This window comes from Lemur catta, chromosome 12 (genome assembly GCF_020740605.2).
Source record: "Lemur catta isolate mLemCat1 chromosome 12, mLemCat1.pri, whole genome shotgun sequence".
NCBI classification, from domain to species: domain Eukaryota; kingdom Metazoa; phylum Chordata; class Mammalia; order Primates; family Lemuridae; genus Lemur; species Lemur catta.
The window spans coordinates 58,548,974-58,565,439 of NC_059139.1; the positions used below are offsets into that span (position 1 = coordinate 58,548,974).

Genomic DNA, 16,466 nt, shown 5'->3' on the forward strand with positions numbered 1-16,466 from the left:
AGCACCAAAACACATTTATTGAACAGGCATTAAGATCATATGCCAGAAAAATTGTATCAGGGCAATAACAGTATTATTGGGCACACCAGAGATGTTTACTTGAAGGATAAACTTGCTGCTTACTCACTCTACTCGTCAACCTTTTTCTCATCCTCCATGTTTTCACCATCTGGAATATTTTTTTAACTTGGCACAGAAAAAATTGGGGAAGGGGATGGCTATTTAAAAATAAATGTATGCTTTGCCCTACAGTTATTTTGAATTAGTCTTGATAAATAATTAAGGAATGCATAATATATTATTTAGATGCCACGGTCTTAAGGATTTGAGTGGTATTTCAAGTACAATTATAGTCATTTATTTATCAGTAGAAAATTTACATAATCACACTTCAAAATCCAGTGGACTGGAGAGATATCAGAAAGACACCCATGAATGTGGTAATGACTCTGAGCATTAGATTAAGTTAATAATGTAGTGATGTACATGATATTCTAATATCTAGCACTACAGTATTTGATCACTTAAAATGATAAAAGCATAAATATTTTTCTCTTTTCAAATTGCATTTTATGCAGAAGGGCTCTTTATAGTATAAAATGCAATTGGAAAAATCAAAATTGAATTAGATGATCTCTAATAAAAGTTAGTTAACTTTTAATAAATAAAGCCAAATTTCAAATTTCCAATGGCTAAGAAAATAATTGTGTCTCAATAATAATTGTGGGCTAACAAAAACACTGTTTACTTCACATATTTGAACTGACAATATAGACCTTAAGGCTGAAGTCCAGAAAAATGACAGAAATTCAAGTCCTCTCTCCTGTCAGTGAGCACAGCATGCAAATGGAGGGATTACCTATTGGAGAGGTAACACACTTTCTGTTAGCTCAATCATGCTATGGATTCTTCCTTAGCAGCTAGTCCATCTGAGACAAATTTGGCAGAAATATATGCAGTATTTGTACTGTGCTGTTTGAATCACTGGAATTCCGTGTCATATCTGCAAACTGAGATTTCAGACTATAATTGAGCATGAGTCTTCAGGGTGAAAATCTAAGCTACTCAGCAATTTCTAACTTTATTTGGGGACAGCTAAACTTTTTATTTTTTACATTAATCTAAGTACCTACAAATTGTCATAAAAGTTACTTTATAAAACAGTGCATATGTAAATTCATCATTTAATTCCTATTTCCTTGCTGTCTAGATATTTTCACTACTAGAAGCACTCAAAAGTCATATACTATAAACCCTAAAGATGAAGACCAATCAAATTATTTTTTTCCATTTTTTCAAACACACTTGCCATGAATAGTCATGGTGATAACTTCATATTTAAAGCTTCTAAACAGTTTGCAAGCTAATCCACAGATCATTAAACATCCTCAACTTCAGATTCCTAATGTCGGCCAGTGCTAATTTAACTCTGTTTGTGGATCATGTATTTCAAGGTTAATTAAAATAACATTAAAATAACAATACATTAAAATAACATATATTGAGCAGCTACTGTGTACAAACTATGTGCTTTCTAAAAATCAGGTCTAAAATTCATTATTTGAGTTCCTCCTAAAGACTGTTACATTCATGTAACAGTTTGAGGTACCTTCATAAGTCTCATTGAATTAAAATCAAGGACTGAGTACACTTCTATTATTACTATACAAGAGATCTAGCCCCAACAGGAAGTCAGTCCATGGAATCTGAATTTTAATGATATTAAGTCTATTATTGTCTTCATGAAGGTATTATCTCCAAATAAATTATATGAAGTTTTTTTTATTAGACCAGGATTGATAAATACATAAATTAATTAAATTTGAGATATTTATTCAGTGAAAATATTTTTTAATCATACTTTAGAAATTTTTCCATTCCAATAAATTTCACCCATGTCTATATGTGTATGTGTATAGAAAGATTTTTTTCCCCTAAAAGACAAAGATTGAAGAGACATTCTGGGTAATATTCTGGAAATTATTTTTTGTGGCCTGATTCAGAGGAGTGTCTATTGTTGTTCTATTTTTGTTTCCCACACACATCCCTTTTCTCAAATGGTTCCTTTACCATCCATTTACAGTTTTTTACCAATTATTAAAGTGATTAGCATCTATAGTTATTTCTAATCTCCCACGAGCTATTAATGATATAAGGCATAAACATTTTAACCTTGTCAAGTTTGAATTCAAAAGAAAAAAAAGCCAAGAGCCAGGCTGCAGTTAAAATTCTCCTGATAGTTTGTTTTCCCAGGGCCAGTGACTATTAAAAGAAACTCAGAGAACACAAGAAATCTGTCAGACAGCTACTAAGTGATAGAATCAAATGAATATTGTTAGGTAAGTGTTTTAATAACGCAGCATTTTCGAAGCATTTTCCCAAGATTATTTCTAATTGGCCCTGTCATAAAGTAGTCGCAAACTGCCTTAAAACAGTAATCAGTTTGAAACTAGTTGGGTAAGCCTATGACAGGAAGTTGTTAATAATATACTTTGAAATTTACCTGTGAAGTACTGAGCTTGACTACTTTTGTAAAAGTAGAATAGAAAGTAAAAGGCCTTTATAATGCGAATAGATCAGTAGCCAAGAAAACCACCGTTTTTGGAATCTTGCGACTTCACCTGAGCTTGCAATAGACCTTGCTCACCCTTTGGCTAATGGAATAAAAAATGTTTGGGCATGTTGGTCAGTGCCCTTCAGTGTCACTGAAGCACAGCCCACGGATCGTGGTGAGTTGGTGTGCACCAGGAAGCCTGGGCCCTAGTCTAGGGGCCAGTGCCCACCCAGGAGCAGGGCCGCCTGCGGCCTCCCAGGACCAGTGACCGTCACCCGAAGCGAGGACCAAGGCAGCTCCTCTGGCCTCCGCCCTTCGTCCGCTCTTTCAAGACCCTCTTTCCCAGCCCCACCCGAGCCGGACCTGCGCCGGGCGAGATGGATTTAGCCCGGTTAGAGTTAAGATGGTATCATTAGCCGCGCACAGCGTGACTTCCCGCTAATCCTCTCTGCAACTTACAACAAGTTTAAATGTCCATGCATGATGTTATTAACTGGCTTTAGTAAGTGCTTAAGACCCAGATCTCTTTTTAAAGTAATCTCTGAACAAGTTCTACTGTATCCACCCAACAAGGAGATTAATATTTCCAGCAAATCTGATGATGGGGGAAGATGCGCCCTGCGCTCCTACTGGGCAATGGGCGTAGAGATGGGAGTTGCCCCTGGGAAGGGCCCGGAGTCTCCCGAACAAAACTGCCCCCCAGGAGCTTCCCCGCGGGGGCACCCTTTTGGTTAGCAGCTTTTCACTAGGTTAAAAGGACGTGTATGCGGGGAGGGGGGCACAGTATCTTTATCAATGATACTGGTCATACCCAGGGAAGAAGCCTGGGCAAAACCAGAGAATCCGAGTGTCAGCAGAAGAAAGCCCCTGGACCACACGTCGCCTGGCAGCCTGAGGACGGGGCCCTGCGCCAGCGGGTGGCTGCTGGAACACGCCCGCCTCTCACGGCCGTCCGGGCGAGACCAACCCTCGACACCACCCCCATTCACAAGCCCAACTCAGGGGTTCCCAAGCAACCGCAGGCCCGAGCCGGCGCCTAGGCAGGGGCATAGGCAGAGGTCGCTGGTGAGGGGTCGAGGAGGAGGCAAATAATAAAAAAAAAAAAAAAAAACAGAGTAGCCTTCGCGGAAGGCAGCACGGCGTGCCAGGCAAGGGACAGGCTGACCGCCGGACCGTGCTTGGTCCCGCTGAGCGGGTCAGCAGCCCCCAAGCCGCGGAGGGCGGGCGCGGGAACTCGGGCTCGCGCGAACTGGGGAGGCGGCCCAGCCCGCTCTCCGGGCCGCAGCGCGCCCCCGGCCTCCCAGCCGCGCGCCAGCCGCGGGAGCGCGCGCGCCGGCGCACCAGCTCCGGCTGCCAGGGCAGCCCGTCTCCCGGGAAACACCAATCAGACGCCCGCTTTCAGACGAGCGCTCCGAGCAGCCGCAGCTGCGGGAGGACTCGGGCAGTTGGCGGTCACCCGGAGGCGTCGTTCTGCCCAGCGGCGGGCCGGCGGCCTTCGCCGCTGCCACTGCCTAGCCCAGCCACTTGTGCAGCCAGTCACAGCGTCGGCTGTCTCCTCTGCGCACCGCCCACGCCAAGCACCTTGCAAGGTGGCTGCTAAGCCTGGCTATTTTTAGATCCCCAGAATGCGTTGTGCCCGCGCTCAGCTAAAACCGAGTCAAACCACCAAGCACAGTGATGTGCTTCTCTTTGAACAAATATGGCTCAAAATTCCATATTTCCCTGAATAAAGTCGATTATCTGCACTTTTTAAAAGCCCTACCCCCTGTGGCCTGGTAGTTGGCTGCAAAGAGGAAAGCCACATGCTCCCACCTCAAAGATGGTCATTACCTTTCTAAGGAAGTGCACTAACTCTCGTGGCCCTGATTGAGGGCAGGCAGATATTCCTTATCATCAGTCACAACTATATGCTTTTCATTTTTATTCACCATCTTGGAATTAATTCCACAAAAATGTTGAACAATTCCCAGAAGGGGTAAAATGGGTTCTCTGGGCAAAAGGGGACTGACTGGAGGTTTCTGCTGATTTCTACACTAGCTTGTTTAACTTGTGTTAAGAAACCAATGAACAGAAAAACAGGATAACAAAGCCATCCATTAAAATCCAGAGACACTGAGGAACTGCCTTACATGTCCCATTGCTGTAGACCTGTTAAACTGTCTCCAAGTACTAATGTTAAAACAATTGACCCAGTACTATAGATATCTTTTTACTCAATAACTTTGATTCCAATTAGTTAGCTCTGAAAGGACACCTTGTCCCATGTCACCCCTTTCAATGCTACTACCCCCAGCACTGATCCAAATACAACACATTATGGTGTGTTTTACTTACTCTAGCAAATTAGAGGGGAAAGTCACAGCAAAATATAGTGGGAAAGGTTATCAATATTCTTAAAACACAATAACATTTCCAGAGGTATAGATGTATAGAAAAATAGATACAGAGATAGTCACACACATACTTTCATTCATTTTCTAGCCACATTGGAAAATAAAACCTTTAGCTTCATCTTTCCATTTTTAAAAAGTCAAAATTCTTAAAATGCTAAAATATCCTGAAGTGTTTATATGTAGTCTAGGAATAGAAGGAATGTTTCTGAACTTGAAATGTACTCATCCTTTTCTCTTATTATTTAAGTGGTTTCTTAATTTTCATCAGACTATACAAAATCAAATTAGAATTTCATATTTTTCCAAACAAGAAAATTATTTTCATTTTTAAAATAAACATAGAGAACACCAGTAGTAAAAAGTGTTCTCTGTGTTTAAGAAGACTTAAAAAAATGCCACTTTGGAAAAATATTCCATTTTGAATGTAAATAATGCATTTATCTCATTACTATGCATATTAATGGTAACTTCATTAGGGGACTAATACTGGTGAATATACCCAATTCACATTCTGTAGAATGCTGCAGAAGTCTTCCTATATATCTTGTGTTTTTTTTTTTTTAACCTCTATCCAATTTCCATTTTTCTTCTTGTTTTGGATTTTTTTTTTTGTATGACTGTGCTTGTTATATCCTTTAGCATTTGATTATTGAGTGACCTTTCATTGTCAATTTTCTAGTATAATAAAGTAGGACAAGGAAAATAAGTTAGTTATGTCTTTATATTTACTTTTACAGGTATCATTTTTATCAGCCTATTTCTAAGTATTTCATGAAAAGATTCTAGATGTCAAAACCTGCAGTTAACGTTCCTGTTTAAAAATACACAAAATAATACCTTTGACGCTGGCAACTCAGATGTATTATTCAGCAAAACAGCAATTACTCATTGTTTTGCACTTACATGTTAAGAACTATGAGACACTTGGTGACACAATAACAAAATTGCAAAGTCAATTACATTTAAAATAGACATCCTAATAAAACATACACAACCAACTCCTTTTACTCCTTTTGAACTGTTTTGTTTCCTTTTTCTGGCTGTTTACAGTCAAATGGATTGTGTGAATGTTAAACCTAAGAGTAACTGATTTACACACATCATGAGAAAAAAAGTTAGAAAATGGGGGAGGGGCGTAACGTAAAGGGGAAGTGTATTTCTGAGGGCACCAGAATCCACGTAAGGAGGTGCCAGAATGCTCTTGTATAATTTTGGAAATGTATGTTTATGGTGTTCTTTTGCAATGTCAATCATAGTGGCAAACTTTGAAAGAGCAGTGTGCCATAATTTAAGGCAAAATTTAAGCTGGATTCATACTAGCAATTCTAAGCGGACCTGTAGCAGTAAAACCCAAGTAGAGTCCATTTATATTTAAGAAGAGAGGGTTTCAGGTGGGACTAGGTGTTTGTTTTATTCTATTTTAATTGCATGAGAAGCATTTTTGTAACTTGAACTTCCCAGTAATGAATTCCACCTCTCAACCCAGCCTGCAGCCTGAATTGAAGTTCCCATCAGAAAATTAAAATGTTTGTCTGGATAAAATAACTTCTAAATGAACTCTCTATTTCTTTTCGTTTCTTTTTGTATTTTCTGCAATGTAGCCCCTCGCAATGATATTAGTTCTAGTGTGGGAAAATATTATAATTGAGATCTGGTAAGTTATTTGCAGACTTTTCTTTACAGTTTTTCTTTACACTGTGCTGACATTTAGTACAGCCCTGGTGAGGAAAACAATACTACCATTCATAGCTCTAGACGTAGATTTCAATCGACTTAAGCGGGCACAATGAAACTTGGTCATTCACTGGTTACCCATATTGTGTTCTCAAATTTTCTCTCAGCAAAAGTATAATGACTCAGTATTGTATGGTTGCATAGACAAGGGCTCGGAACAAGAGACACTAGTTTTGTCTGACGGTGTGAGAAAGTCGTGAAGGGATCTTTTCTTCCAGATGGTGTTAAATTCAGCTGCCTTTTTAACATTGGCCTTGCACAGCAATCTGCTGCTCCCCTTTCACAAAGACTGTGCTTGGTTCCCACTAGTTAACATGCATACTCACGCAACCTGCAACTTCACTCCAACTGTTTTACAATGCAGTGGTATGCTAAATAAACTTGATCCGGTTTCTGCCAATGTTAAAACTAGCTTTCAAAGAACTACTTAACAGATATTTACACTTCTTTTGACTTAAATGTACATGCCTTTGGAATATTTCAGATTTCAAAGAAATATCACCTTATTATAAGGTCATTGTAGAGATTATCTTGGACACCCTTCAGACTCATGCTTAGATACAGTACCTCTCTTCAACACACACAAATAAAACAAAATGTCAGAAGTTTGATGTGTAATAGGAAAAAGAAAAATTGGGACATGTTGCAGCAAGAGGAGTGGAACAGCAAAAAATAAAATGAAAATAATAACATTGAAATGTATTTTTATTGATTGATAAGTTATGTAACATTAGTATGATACAAAGCAAGTTTGATATGACAATGGCGAACACATAATTATAATATTGTTTATTTTCCTTAGATGTTATATTTAACATATTTACATAAAAGACCAAAATGTAGGCAAAAGCTTCAGTAATTTGACTCCATTGAGTGCTTTCAGTAAACAATAGGTTTCCCCAGCAAACATCTTATTGCCTTAATTGAACCTCCTTGAGAAAGAAAACCACACACTTTGTAATGTAAATGTTAATTGTAGTAGACAATGGTTCTAGGTAAATAGCACCCCTGGACATGAAGTAAATGAAAGGAATACAGGCACTTAACAATGAAAGGTTGTTTGCACAAACAGTGCTTCAAATGTAAATAAACAAGGGTCTTCTCAACGCCACTACAGTAGTAAAACTTTGGCACGTGTTCAGCAGCCAAATTGAGAATTTACGTTAATAAAGTCTCTCAGAGTTTCTAACTGAAACTAACAGTGGTTTTACAGGCTTCTCCAGTCTAAAGTCTTATAAAGAGTTGAAGCTACAAAGGAAAATGGACTGCTTTTGAAGAAAAACTGTATATTTGGGATTGTCAATAATCTAGGCCATGTGGAAGATAACAGGCCATTTTGGACATTTTCTTATTGCAGTGGCTATATATATGTATAAATGTCTACACAAATGTTTGTTTGGTGACTTGTGGAAAAACCTAAGGACTTTTAGGAAAAGATTACAATGGGGACCCCCAAAGCTCCAAAGTTTCTGCTAGACATAATTATTTTTAGACTTTAAAAATGGCTGTTTAGAACCATCTAGCTGAGATTATTCCCTACAACTTTTTATCATATTGTTATTGCAATCAATTTTCTAAGTTAATGACTTTATAGTTTTACTTCCACGGTGCATCTATCAGCATAATTAGGCCAAGTTCCTAGATATATCATGTTAAGACGTAAACAACCTGATGAAGTCATAATAATGACTGTAATAGAGAGATAAGTATTTTAAAACATAACCCACTCAAAACAAAAGCCAAAAGGGGGTCACAAGGCCGTAAGTACAGACTGAGAACTTGACGTGAGGGGCAGGCAGTCATGGGATTTTTTGCAGTTGCTTTCTACTAGCTTTCCTTGAACATTGAAAATCTCAACCAAAGAAGAAAGCCAAACTTAATTATAGCCAAATTAAACACGGGTTAAAAAATTAACAGAAGCAGACAGTATGCAGCAGCTACAGACCAGTTGGTGTTGCCATTTGGGAAGCTGCAGATGGCTGTGGGTGGGAAATGCCTTTACTTTCTTAAGCGATGGAGATGAGTATGGTGTGTGCACTTGATGTTTTTTTCATACCCCCACCCCCCAACAGGGCTGTCTGTCATAGGCTGCCGGGCCCCGCTTTACCACTTGCCCCCGAGCGTGGGAATCGGAGCGTCCTGCCGTTCACATCTCCTGCATTCCGTTTAGCGGAATCAATTAGGCAAGACAGACCCTCAGATTCCCCACCCCCTTTCCATTTTTGTCAGGTCTATATACGTCCTAATTATTTCAGTTTGGGATGCCAGAGCTGTTTCCTGGATAGACCTGATCATCCTTAAACAAAAAGAGAGGAGGCGCACACGTGGGTTGTGGCGTAAATGTCACTTTCATTTCCAATGCTAGGCGCAGAGTAAGACAGAACATTTTTTTAACACTTTGACAAGAGGGGAGGCGATCTCGTCTCCATCATGTCTTTCTGCTTCAGTAGCTTCCTCAAGGAAACCCTCTTGGAACAGAGAAGCATCTGTCCTTGTATTTTGAATAGAAGAATAAAAATCAGCCTTTGCTTTTTTTTTTTTTTCATTTTCCCTGCTAGCTCTAAGTCCTCAGAAGATATAAATTATTAACTTTCCAGTATAAACTTTTTTTAAAAGTCTAATTTCATATAATTGACATATAGCCCAAATACATGAAAAGTAATTTCCAAGCACAATCTTCAAATTTTGAGAGGGAGGAGCCTCGGAAAGGAACTGCCCAAGTCTACATATTATGGAATCATTTCTAAACTAGGTACCAGACATCTCTACAACAGCTTTCTAAGAAACAAAAAATCCCTCACATACAAACTTGTATCTTAACAGAGAACAAATTGCACATGCATCTTTACTCATTAGCACTATACAATTCTCCTTTGCAGCTGTAACAACCCCTCTCAAGATATCTGACACCTTTATATTTCAGGGTATGTGTGCACTTAATTTTCTCTCATCCACCTTTAATCATAAGGAAAAAGCAAAACAAAAAGTTAGATTCAATAAGTATTCCTGACCTTTGTTTTTACTGTCTCTTGGCTGTAGTCTTTCTTTCTCACACGCTCCCCGGCGATCTTGAAGGAGTTTTTACTTTCGGTTATCTAGCTTTATGAAGACCAATACACTCATACAGCTAGATAACCAAAGATAACAACTCGCTTCCCTCACATGCCTCTGTCTTCCTCTTGCCAGACTCCAGATCCCGATCCTTTCTGGCAGTACCGAATAGTCGTCGTCCAGGATACTTGCCGCGCTTAAGATTCCTCCTTTTATGCAAATATGACCTGGTTTCTGTTTGTGTGTGTGCAGCTAAAACATCCAAACGAGATCTGTAGCCTTCAGAGTTTATTCCGAACTTTTTTTTTCCCTTTCAGCAAGTAATCTCCGGCAGCGTTAGCCAACGATTCATCTATTAATATCAGAAAATAAAACCAGCTATTAAGGTGCAGCAAGCTGTTACGAGTGAGCAGCAGCATCCGTCCCTTCACAGGCCTCTATTTGCATTGTAAATTGCTTCATTCTCAGGCAAGACTCTTTAGCCTCCCTCTATAGAGATGTATAAAGCCAACGGCAATTTCCAGCGCAGGTTAAGGAGGAAGGAAAAAAAAAATCCCATTCTATAGAAGTGACAGCTGATTCAAGGATCTCCTCCTGATCCTTTTGGGTTAGGCACCATGAGCTTTTTACCAAGCGGTGGCAGCTTGATTGCACATATCTTGTGTATGTGTGTTTTAGGGGGAAGATCCTCGATTTCACAGGGCTTCTAGGCTGGGGAGGAGAAGATGCCGTCTTGCTGGCCTGCTGCTGCCCCCGGTCTGAAAGAAGGAGAAAAGGGCCATCATTGGAGGGGCTTGCACTGCCAAATTGTGGACCAGCCCGGCAAGGTCAAAGGTTCGAGACCGCGGGAGACCAAGGTAATGATGATGTCATGAGAAATCTCAAGTACATGGTTATTGATATGCATCAGTGATCAGCCAACTGCCCCACGCCTGCTGCCGGAGCAGCGGCAGCGACAGCAGCAGTAGCGGCAGCATTGCAACAAGCCCTATTTTCTCAATCAACATCTCTTCCGCTAGCACTACAGACTGCTTCTGGAAAAGCAACCCGCGGCCTTTTACCTCCTCCGTGCTAGTGTAGATCGCTCTAATATCCAAAGACTGGAAGAAATCTCTCTCTAAGGACAGATAAAAGCATTTCAGATCTGGGAAACGTCTTTGCCTGCATTTCTCTTCTGGCAGATTGCATAGGCAGACAGATGGAAGGCACTTTGCTATTGCTTAAAGCAGGGCCTCGCTTTCTGGGGCTGGGAATCAGATCTGTATTACGCAGTGAGTCGATGTGTGATTACATTGACAATTTGCTCTGGTGGTGTGTTTTTAATGGCTTCACAGCTCAGTCATGTTTTGTATCTATGTACCATGGCGATAGGGCATCATATTTTGTCCTGGAAGTTCAAACTGAATACTCTAAGCAAGCGGACTTCATCCTGGTTTTTAAAAAATGACTGCATATATAGGGTGTGTGTGTCAGAATGCAGCATAGGTAAACATTGCAGCAATAGTTTCTAATGTTGTATACAACTCTGCTGTAATAAAAATGCTGAGCCTTTGTCTATTGTTTTAAACATCAGTTTTCATACAGAAAGAAAATGATACTAGCCTTGCTTATGAAACTATGAAAAAAAGCATTGTTACTTCATGAAAAATACAAATAAAACATCTGGATGTTAAAGCCATAACTCTACCCCCACCTCGCCCTTCCCCACCCCCACCTTTATTCTATCTAGAGGGGAATGTTGTTTTATTAATTAATTAGCCTCATTGCTTTTCTTAGAACTTTTCAAAGTGTGAATATGATCACTTCAAAGAGTGCTTTTCTTCATCTTCTCTCCTTCATAATGAGTAATCTGTGTAATGCATCTGTAATATGTATAGTTCTAATATTCAAATGCCCCTCAGCAGACATCTAAGGTAGTCTACATAAAATGCATATTCACCATGCGTAAACCTTAAAAACTGTTTTTTCAGAATTGTGTTACGTTTGGTGGTGTTGCTATTCTTTAAAATATATGCTACAAGAGAATGTAATAAATCTTAATATTCATTGCACTCATCACTAGTTTAACACAATACTCTCATTTCTATAGGTTGATTATTTCCCCAATGACTAAAACACTTTCAGAATTAACATACACTCTTTCATTAATTCAGTGATTTATTCATTTAAGGCGTGAGTGTGAACATGCTTAACGAGTTACATACAGAGCACATATATGTAAACTCTATAGAAAAGACTGACAAGTAAAGAAAAACAGAATTGCTAGGAAAAGCCCCCAACCAAGAATGGAAACAATATCACACCAAGTAAAGACATGATTTAATAGCACAGATGCCAACTTTTCCCTATATTTTTTATTTATTTACTTTTTTTGGTGAGCATTCCAGTACTGATTATTTAGAAAAGACTAAGCTGTGGAAATTGCTCGTCTATTTTTCTTATCAAATTATGGTACAAGAGGTACAATCAGAAATGGCTATGTTGGGTTATACATAAAATGCACATGTAAACTACAAACTAATTCAGAGAAACACACTCCCATGGAGTTACTGTTCCTTCTTGAACTATCCGGTCACAACATAGATTACTGAATAAAAATTTAACAGATCACTAAGGCACATGCCACTTTTGACATTATGTAAAACCTTAATGAGTTTGGCTGCCTTGGAAGACTGAGAATGTTGTGGCCTTGCTTTCCAAGACATAGAAGCAGAATCATTAGTGATTTGGCATGTATTACATAAAGCAAGCATGGAATCAGATGAATTCAATTCCTTAAGTCAAAGCCCAGGTAATTCCAGATATTTTGAGAATATCTTTCTGTTGGTATGTACCTGGGTGAGGGTCGGTGAAAGTAGAGAGCTGTAATGCATTTTATGTCTGTGTATGTTTATCATCCCCATATTTGTGCAACTTTGCAAATTAATGTGGTTATACTTATACAAATGCATTTTTAGAACCAAAGTACCCATCATGAAAGCCAAGACACTGAACATTTGTGATGCTTCTACAATTAGAAACTACAGAAGGTGCTGTCTTAAAATAGCATCTTCTAGGGCAATGCCCAGAGCCATATCAACTGACTCCAGGACTGGCCTCCATGCCTGGCATATATACCATAGACTCATCATGGGAGCCCTAACAAGTGAAAACAGCCAACATTAGGAATATGGGCCATTTGTTCATTAGCCATATAGCCAATTAAATATTTTACCTCTGTATCATCTCTCAGGGTATGGAGAAATAAAAATACAAAGTAAGGCTTAATATTGAGCATCTTATTATTTTGAATATTGCAAAGGTTTATGTCATGGTCTAGCATATATATTTCCAGAACTGTATTATTGTGTAGAATGTGAGACAAGTTGAAACAATTGTACAGCTGTAAAGATTCCTAGCAATGTCTGTCACATGTTAAGAGCAACTATTAACACCTACATGTTTTCATATCAGATACTTTTGCTTTCAAAAAGCTATTTAGCTGAGCTACAGAATACTCATTTTTGAATCTGCATATTGAAAGATATACTGAATTTAAATGGCTTGCCTGCTCATTCGATAATAAATTCCCATTAATGGCCAGTAGATTAGGACGTGATTGTCATGCTTGTTTTCTAATCTTTTCATAGGTCTCCAGATGGCTGAAACATGAATTGAAACATCCTGGCTTACTTGGGAATAAACAATCTCTACTTAAGTTAAAAGTGAAAAGTTATGATTTTACACATATTTCGGTCATAATTATGTTACTCCATAAATTCAAATATATCTGGTTTGTCACCAGTATTTAGAACACCTCTGAATCCTATTCAAACTATTGCAGAGTACATAAAGAATTGGCCTATCATTGAAATCCCCTTTTAATATTTGGTTTGTATGATTCTCATGCATGTAAACCACAGTCCATTACTACAGTCAAGACTACCATTTTCTACATAAAAGCCATTTAATTTACAGCGATTTGTATAGTTCAGGCAAGGTACTTGACTGGCTTACTTTCTAATAAAAGTATTCTATTATTTCTTCTGTATCCCAAATTCCCCTTTTTATAGGCAGTTACAGGTTATATTTGTATTATGCTTGATATACAATATACAAAGGCTCCCTACAGGGAGAAAAAACTGCATACATGGAAACTTAGATTTCTCTGAAATTCTATCTATTGCAGGAATTGGGAGATATACAACACACTCCAGGCCTGCTACCCAGTAAATAATATTCTATTTTAATTTGTATATCACTTCAATTTTATCAAATGTAAATTTTAAAATTACCTTTGGTTGGTTGGATTGTCTATTCATTTTATGCTTCTTTGCAGTCTCATCTGAAAAACAGTCAAAAAAGATCACAGTTTTTATATGTATATAAAAGCATATACAGATATGGTTTTATTTAAAGTATCCCAATTACCATGATTCCTTAAAATGTCAAGAAATTCCATAAAACCCCAGTATACTATATCCTGAGTCTTAGCACCCACAGGGTTAAATATGCTAATTTGCATTTAAATGGAGATATGCATGATAATGGGAATGCAAAATATGCAGAATCTGAAGGGGTGTGGGAAATTAATTTTTCTTTCTTCTTTTATTTTTAGCTTGGAAGGAAGAGCGACTCTTAAGAAACACTAGGAACTTGAGCCTTGCAACCTGCCATACAAAAGAGGAGAGTCCTTCCATGTAAGGATTTTAAGACTGGACAAAGTCTTATTTTCCAAATGTTTAAGAGACTGAATTTTCAGGCCTTTCAAACAATGGGAATCCCTGGATAAATATCTAATGTATTAGAAAGATGCAAATAGTTTACTGTAAGGCCACAGCACGTTGAGATGTGCATTCACATCTATGGCTCCTGATTGGCTCTTTCCTCCAGTAAATCAATGAATAATGTAAAACCTGATTGCTGTAAAGTGGTGGATTTTTTATTCCCTTCCCCCATTCCTCTCCAATCCAAGATTAAAGAAGTCTCACACTCCCCCAAAATAGGTTGCTTTTCTCTTATGATTTTTTATGCTTATTGTTATTTTGGACTGGAAGGGTGGGACTACTGGTTTTGCAAAATGAAAGTACTGCCCTAGTTCGATTATGCTGACTGTGGGAGCTGCTTCCTGAGACAGCGCCCTAATTACTGGTGCCAAGGTGGAGAAGGAGGGTGGCAGGCAGCGGTAGGCACCAGGAGAGGGAGGAAACTGGATCCGGCCCCGCCGTTCTGGGCCCAAGGCAGCCACAGATCCGAGGGGGCCCCCACGGCCGTGGCCGTGACTTGACAGGGCCTCTGGTCTAACTTCTGATCAATTCCACTGCTGCCCTGACCCCTCAAGACAGTCCCCTATTCAAGCACCGCGGGTACATTTGCAAGAGAAAACGCCGCAGACACTAATGCAAATGCACTGCCCGAGTTCCCATCGCCAAGGGTTCCGGCAGATAATTCCAGGCCCCAGAAAGGAGGTCTTCCCTTCCTCAGTCCGGTCTGGGCTCCAAGCAAACCGCAAAGACTGGGCTTCTCCGGTACCAGGAACGTCTGAAGCTCAACCGCTCAAGTCCCAATAACTAACTAACCAAGGCGGTTGCGTCCCGATGAAGCTGAACTTGGAATAACCCTGCAAAGCGGCCGCTCGCTTCCCCAAATCCAAAAGGCAAAGAGAAAAAGGAAGTGGAAACCAACCAGATCTAGTTAGCTACTGTACCTAAGTTTTCCACCAGGACCTAATCAGACCTTCGCTTCATTGCCAGGTAATTGCAACTTTAGGGCGGTTAAAGGGAGGCGAATTATTCAAAATGTGAATTCTGAATCCAGAATACAACTGTATTTTGCTCTAGGTTTAAAAGAGAAAAGTCCTACTACCACCAACACAAAATAACATACAAAATTCCCTTTTCCAGCGCGAAATTTTGCTGGCATCTCTCTGCGATTGGGGGTCAGGCCGCTGGATAATTAACAGTCCTGGCTCAGAAAACTCACGAGATCAACAGGTTTAGCATCCGAGGCACACAATCAATTAGCTGAAGCAAAGCCCTGGACTGGCCCTCTGGAGCGGTCTGCAGCGGGGCTCTGCGGGCACCAGCTCGCGGGCGCGGTGATGAGTGCGTGCGCCAGGCCGCGGCGGGCACTGCTGGCCCAGTGCCGCCGACCGAGCTGCAGCCTGCGGGCCGCCACGATACTCACTTGATCTCCCTGCGCCAGGCAGTGTTGCCACCCAAATCCAGCTGGGCAGGAATCGAAGCGCTGGCCAGAAGACAAGATCCAGAGTCACAGCGCGGCCGCAGCACACAAACAGGCTCCTTTTGGCGTCTCCAAAAAAAAAAAAAAAAAAAAAGAACGAAAGAAAGAAAAGAAAAGAAAAGAAAAAAAGAAAGAAAAAAAAATCAGATCATTCCTCTCCTCAGCACATTTAAAACTGGCGCTCAATTCCACACAGTGAGTCTTGCTTGATTGCGTCTAAAATAGTTTAAACGGGTCTTCCCTTCTGGGGAGAGAGAGAAGGGCGCAAAAGACCAAGGAGGAAAAAAAAAAAAAAACAACTTTTCCCCCCCACGTCAGGCACTTGCTCCCTGAGCCTCGGAGTGGAAAGTGAAGTGGTGTGTGCGAGGCTTGGCAAGTTTTTGGGGGGGCTGTCCAAGGTCTAGTCCAGCCCCCTCTGCCGAGGAGGACGTGCTCTGAAACTCAACCAATTTCCCCACTGCTTTTGTTACTGATGAACTGAAGCCCTATTGTTCATCCATTGCCACGGTCTT

General features: G+C 40.0%; 1 long non-coding RNA gene across 5 annotated transcripts in view; it reads right to left on the bottom strand.

The window, feature by feature from the left end:
- Positions 1–16,466, bottom strand: part of LOC123648450 — a 147,167-nt gene that overhangs the window by 113,263 nt on the left and 17,438 nt on the right. For 3 of the 5 annotated variants that reach the window (XR_006738629.1, XR_006738633.1, XR_006738632.1), the window contains exons 2-4: positions 15,898–16,023; positions 14,007–14,056; positions 7,369–10,490 (exon numbers count right to left, since the gene is read on the bottom strand). This is a non-coding gene — a long non-coding RNA (uncharacterized LOC123648450). Of the gene's footprint in view, positions 1–7,368; positions 10,491–14,006; positions 14,057–15,897; positions 16,024–16,466 lie in introns of those variants that run through there. The other 2 variants (XR_006738630.1, XR_006738631.1) reach the window with 1 other exon arrangement.